At 36.2% G+C, this 6,381-nt stretch overlaps 1 pseudogene; it reads right to left on the bottom strand.

Annotated features, from left to right (window-relative positions):
* LOC106770311 overlaps nt 1-4,659 on the bottom strand; it is a 15,058-nt pseudogene extending 10,399 nt beyond the window's left edge.
* Between the last annotated feature and the right edge of the window lie 1,722 nt (nt 4,660-6,381).

Consider the following 6,381-nt stretch of genomic DNA (forward strand, 5'->3'; position numbering starts at 1 on the left):
TTGATAAATCTTGACTTGATTTGGGCATCATCAAAACTTCATCTTCATCATTTTGCTAACAAATTCCATGTTGTAAAAACCACAACCATTATAGTGCATTTGCTTCCAAGGTTTGAAGGACACTGGATGTAGGCATTGTTGGCTGAACCAGTATAAAAATTAGTGTTTGATTTTCTCTATCCCTGCACTCTTTAAATTCAGTGAACTATACCTGTTTAGCAGTCAACTATGTTTTTCCACTGCATTACATTTTTCAATAACTTTCAAGGGAAGATCAAAAGCTTTGAATTTTCATACCAAGATTGCAAAAAGATTTAAAATTTGAACTAACACCAATTCACCCCCCCCCCTCTTGGTGTAAAACGAAGCCAACCTGTTTCCTAACAAGATCGAGTATCGTTCTCCCAAAGGACTCTTAGGCCTTATCTTTCATGTAAATTGATTGCATAAGACTTAAAAGAAGAATAAGTTGTAGTGTTAATGCAAAAACCAAATTTAAACATGCAAATGCAAATTTGAATCAATTGGCAAATAAGAAATATGAATGAATGGAGTTGTTGGGGTTTAAATTTCATCCTTATCCACCCTCTTATATCTATTATTCTTATTAAATTCGTTGTATTATCAATGTCATGCAACTTTCTATTTTACTCTAAACTTGATCTCTCAGCGAAAAGAGCTTATTACCAATTACTAGTTTACCAATTCTAGTCTCCCTAGTAATTACCAATGCATTATAGTATAGAAGCTTAAAAGCAATTGATCGTCTTACCCCTATCTCTAGGTAGTAATTCATTATCAAGAGAATTCTAATCAGTTCTAGATTTCTCCGTACGTCTCCGTATCGACAAAACCAAAGATCATACCACCGAATGTGTTAAACGATGTAAGCATTAAAGCACATAAAAGAAAACCCAAACAATTGATAATAAAAGCATGTGAATATAATAAGAAGTTTGATACAAGAGAGTTTCAAAAGGATTTACATTGTTCCCCAACAACAAAGGGTTTAGTTCACCATAGACATGGTGAAACTAGATGGAATTAATGGAAAAGATGAAAGAGTAAACCCTAGATTTTATAAATTGGAGCCGCAATTGTTAGAAAAAAACAAAAGTAAAAATAAAAAAAAAATCAAGTCAAACTTAATCAACAATCACATGAATAGAATAGTTAAACCACGAGTCCCTAGCAACGGCGTGATGGGTGTCGCACCCCATACAAATTTAATGTGCATAAAAAATGCAGTATAGACTAGGAAGTGACTCCTAGGTCGTCTCTCAAGGACCAAACCATGGTTTAGGAATTAGGTCTAACACAAATAAATGAACAAAGCATGAAAACTGAATGGTCCTACAGATGACCGAACGGTTCTACATTGACACCGAACGGTTCTACATTGAGACCGAACAGTCTCTAAAGCAAGTGAGGAAATTGGAAATGCAGCAAGATAAAGAAGCCGAACAGAATAAAACACATAGTGCACGAAAACAATAAACCGAATATAACAAACAACATAGTGAACGAAAACAGTAAATTGAACGGTCCTAAGCAAGATGTGTGAACTAATTAAAATGCAAGAAATAAATAATAAAAGACATCAATGCTCTTAAATTGCAATGTTGAATTAACGAATCAAATGCACATTGAAATAAAACCTGGAAATTGTAAAACAAAATTAAGAGAACTTTTTGGAGCTAAAGCAAAATAAAGACAAATTTGTAACGCTTAATGTGACAATGACATTACTAAGAAAAGTAAAATAAATCTTTCGTGATGAATAGTAATAAAGATTCCAAAATAAATCACTGCCTCCTAATTGAATCTGTGTATGCGTTCCAGCTAAATGAATATGTGTTTGTTTTTCTCTAAAGCAAGTCAAGACCGCATATGCTTATAAAAAGTAAATAGAATGTGCTTCTAAAATTCATTCCAGTAATAGCGTGCTGCTAGAAAAAAAATGAAAAATGCGTGTGTGCCTCTAGCTCAAATTGAATGTACCGTGCAACTCCTATACTAACAGCAAAAGTAAATAACCGAGTGCTTTTCCAAAGCAAATGAAAGCCACGTAGCTACTTCCAGGACGTCTACAACGTGCTACCCCATCTCTGTGTGCTTTAGCCGTAGCCCTCCATCTTACTCATTGTCTCCCACTTCTCTCCTATGGCGGCTACCCTACCTATTAATTGCTCATATGCCTTGCTGGACTCTCCAAAATAAATTGTCCATCGGCCCGCTGCACCATGTGTTGCTCTCTTCAATTGAGAATTCAAATCAGCGTCTGCACCCAATTGTTGGATGTGTTGTTACCCGTGAAGGCTAGACTTCCTGCTTTTGGATGCTCCTTCACGTGTAGCCCATGTTGCCAAATTCCTTTGGATCGTGCACTTCCCTCTAGCCAGCTGGATGCTCTTTACTCAAAGCACCTCCTTCGCATGGACCAGGCCGTGGCCTTTCAAATCCAAGTTGTTGGAAGTAACTCTAATGCTACACCACGTGTTGCTGCCTTTCCAATAATGCAGGATGTGGTAGCTTATGCGCACTCTAAATGAAGGTGCTACATTTTTTCTTTGTGGGCAGTGACTCCATACTGCTAGACGTCACCTTTATTCCACTTGAATAACCCTTTTCTCAAAAGCACAAAGAGTAAAATCACCATAATGCCTTCCTTCTTGTGCACACTTCTTTTGTAGAGAGTCTTGAATTATGTGACAGCCCTCAAAATGTCCCAAATTATAATTCCAAAATTTTCCCTGCAATAAATAATCAAAATAATAAGCTTAGATAATTTAAATTAATTAAAATAAGAATTTCTGATCAAATTAAGCACAATTAGCAAAAATGGGAAAATATTGGACATTCAAGGACAATTTCCTAATTAAATATAGCACAATAAGCTAAGTGAAGTCGAGAACTTGTTAAGACTCTGACAAGTGTACCGAATCGTATCAAGTAATATAAATGGTAAGACCAAGTATCGTTTTCCAACTTATCATATCCATTCTCATGTATTTACGAATTCGACTCCTTCTTTAATGTTAATGCAACTTTCTAATTTACTTTAAACCCGATGTCTCGGTGAAGAAAGCCTACTTTTAATTACTAGTTCACAATGTCTTATATCCCTAGCAACTAATCATGCATTACATTCGCACAGAAGCTTAAAGGCAACCGATCCTCCTATCCCTATGTCTAGGTAATACTGCTTCTGGGAGAATTTCCCCAATTCTAGATTTCCTCGTATGTGTCCATATCGAAAAAATCAAAGATCATGCAATTAAATGAGTTAAACAAAGCATGCAATGAGCAAAGAGAAAAAACCCTAGTAATTAATGAAGTAAAGCATATAAATTAAGAATCAACTCAATATATGAGAGTTTCAAAGGATTACATCATTTCCCCAACAGCAATGGAGGTTTAGTTCACCATGGACATGGTGAAACTACATGAAAATAATGAAAAGAATGAAAAATAGAACCCTAAAAGTTGTATATTGGAGCTTCCGCATCCAAAATCCACCTCTGAGAGGTGAAAAGAGTGTTTCTACACCTCTTTCTGTCAAAAGATAAACCCTCTAGGTCGACTAAACCCTTATATAGTTTATAAAAATTATAGAAAACTGGCTCAGGCCCACGTTGACAGTGCTCAACATTGGAATTGCGCTCAACGTTAGGTGCGACACTCAGAATTGTCGCTTAACGGTGGCGCCCAGACGAGAGACAGAGAACTCTTCAGCAAGACTGGCTCTCAGCGGTAAAGTGGCGCTCAGTGATGAGTGAAGCACTTGTATTTAGCCCTCAGCATTGGCGCTCAAGTGCTAGACAGTGGACTCAACAGCAAACTTGGCGCTCAGCGGCAAAGTGGCGCTAAGCGGTGGCTGCGATTCTTCTTTTGTGCATTTTCCTTCCTTTCCTAAGTCCAACTCCTTGCTACTTCAACTTCTTTCATCTAATTCCTCGTAATTCCTACCAAAACAAGGAAAAGCAAGCATAAAACCAATAATACCACCTTCAACTCTTTTATTCTCTCAACTAAAGCAAAAGCATGATTTCAAACTAGTTTTTAAGTCATAAAGGGTGTTTTTAGTATCAAAGTTAAGTATAAAAATAACGGTATTTCAACCGTTATCACTCTTCAATGGTCTCCTTATTAATGTACTTTCTTTTATTTGTGAGGAGCTCTTTTGGAAACTTTGCATATGAAGGCATTTGTTGTAGTGCTTCAGAAAAAGATATGGTGATCTCCAGTTTCTTAAAGATTTCCATGAATTGCTCAATTTGTTTTTCTTTCTCCTTCCTTGAATAAGTCTTTGAATAAGGAAGGGATTTTTCAAAAAAAATTTCTTGTTTTCTCTAATCTACCTCTTCTTTCTTTTTTTTCTCCCTCAATTCTCTCCTTTTCTCTTCTCTCCCTTTCTTCCTCCTCTCTTTTCTTTTTTCTCTCACTTTCTTCTTCCTCACTCAAATTTTCTTTCTCTTTTCTCTCGATTTTTCTCTCATCTAACACTTTGTCACTTCTAGTAACAATGGTCTTACACTCTTCCCTTGGATCGCCTCCTACATTCCTCTCAAACCCCTTCATCTTGTTGACCAATTGCCCAATGTGCATCTCCATTCTTTTGAACGTAGCCTCCATGCTCTTGCCATAAGATAAGCTCATTTTCATGGATTGCTGGAAAATTTCTTCAAGCTTCGTGGTCTTCTCAGCTGGAGTAGGTTGTTGTTGCCATTGAACCAGTCAAACATTTTGTATTTCTTGTGGCAATAGAGAAAGTTTCTTTATCACCTCTTCCAACTGTTGAGTGATAATCTTATGCTACTCAAGCAAGACATCCTTAGATTGTAACTGTAAAATTTCCTTCTGCTGAAGTAGATCTCCACTTTCACTTCACATCTCATTATCATTGGTTGCCATGTTATCAATCAGTTCATAGGCTTCCTCTGGAGTATTGCACTTGATATTACCTCTAACTGAGGCATCTAGCATCAATTTCATTTGAGAGCCAAGACCTCCAAGGAAAAAAATAACTATCGTTGCTTTGTCAAAGCCATGTATGGACGTCTTCCTCAACAAGCTCTTATATCTATCCCATACTTGACCTAATGCCTCCTCCATGCCCTGTTGAAAATAAGATATTTCTTGTTTTCCTTTGTTTACCCTTGACTAAGGGAAATATTTATTCAGGAACTTTGCTACCACATCTTCCCACATAGTGAAAATATTCTTAGGGAAATAATTTAGCCACATCTTAGCATTGCCTCCCAAAGAGAAGGAAAACAAGCTAAGTTTAATAGCTTCATCTGGTACATCTCGAATCTTCACTGTATTGCATATCTTGTCGAATGTGGTCAGATGCTCATATGGATTTTCATGTGCTAATCCATTAAATTGATTGCTCTACACCAAGTGAACAAGAGCAGACTTCATCTCTATATTGGTAGCATTTACCTTTAGTCTGGCAATTTGTTAAAATGCAGAGGGCCAGTAATTGTTGTATAGTCCTCTAGAGTACGCCTCACTGGACCCATATTCCGATTACCAGCCATGTCTTATGTTTCCTGATCTGTAAAGAGAGATTAGAATTTTTCCTGCTTCTAGTGCGAATTGTATCCTGCATACACAAGAAAACAAAAATCTAGAAAGCAATTATTAGAATAAAACAACAACAAAAAAATCAAGTCAAAGTTAATCAATAATCTGGCAAGTGTACCGAATCGTATCAAGTAATATAAATGGTAAGACTAAGTATCGTTTTTCCTAGAGACTCATTGACCTAGACAGTCATGTGATTTTTTGATTATTTAAGACTTGAGAACAAAAATCATTGTGTTTATATGCCAAAAGTAAATATGAATGCAAGTGTTGATCAATTGACCAAAAGAATGCGCATGTGAATGATGTATGGATTAATTATGTTGTTGGGGTTTCTGACTTATCATATTCACTCTCATGTATTTACGAATTCGACTCCTTCATTAATGTTAATGTCACTTTCTAATTTACTTTAAACCCGGTGTCTCAATGAAGAAAGCCTACTCTTATTTATTAGTTCACAATGTCTTGTATCCCTAACAACTAATTATGCATTACATTCACATAGAAGTTTAAAGGCAATCGATCCTCCTATACCTATGTCTAGGTAATATTGCTTTCGGGAGAATTTCCCTAGTTCTAGATTTCCCCGTATATGTCCATATCGACAAAATCAATGATCATGCAATTGAATGAGTTAAACAAAGCATGCATAGAGTATAGAGGAAAAACCCTAACACTTAATGAAGTAAAGCACATATATTAAAAATCAATTCAATACATCAGAGTTTCAAAGGATTACATCGTTTTTACAACAACAATGGAGGTTTAGTTCACCATAGACATGGT

The sequence above is a fragment of the Vigna radiata genome, chromosome 8, assembly GCF_000741045.1.
Source record: "Vigna radiata var. radiata cultivar VC1973A chromosome 8, Vradiata_ver6, whole genome shotgun sequence".
In the NCBI taxonomy this organism is placed as follows: Eukaryota; Viridiplantae; Streptophyta; class Magnoliopsida; order Fabales; family Fabaceae; genus Vigna; species Vigna radiata.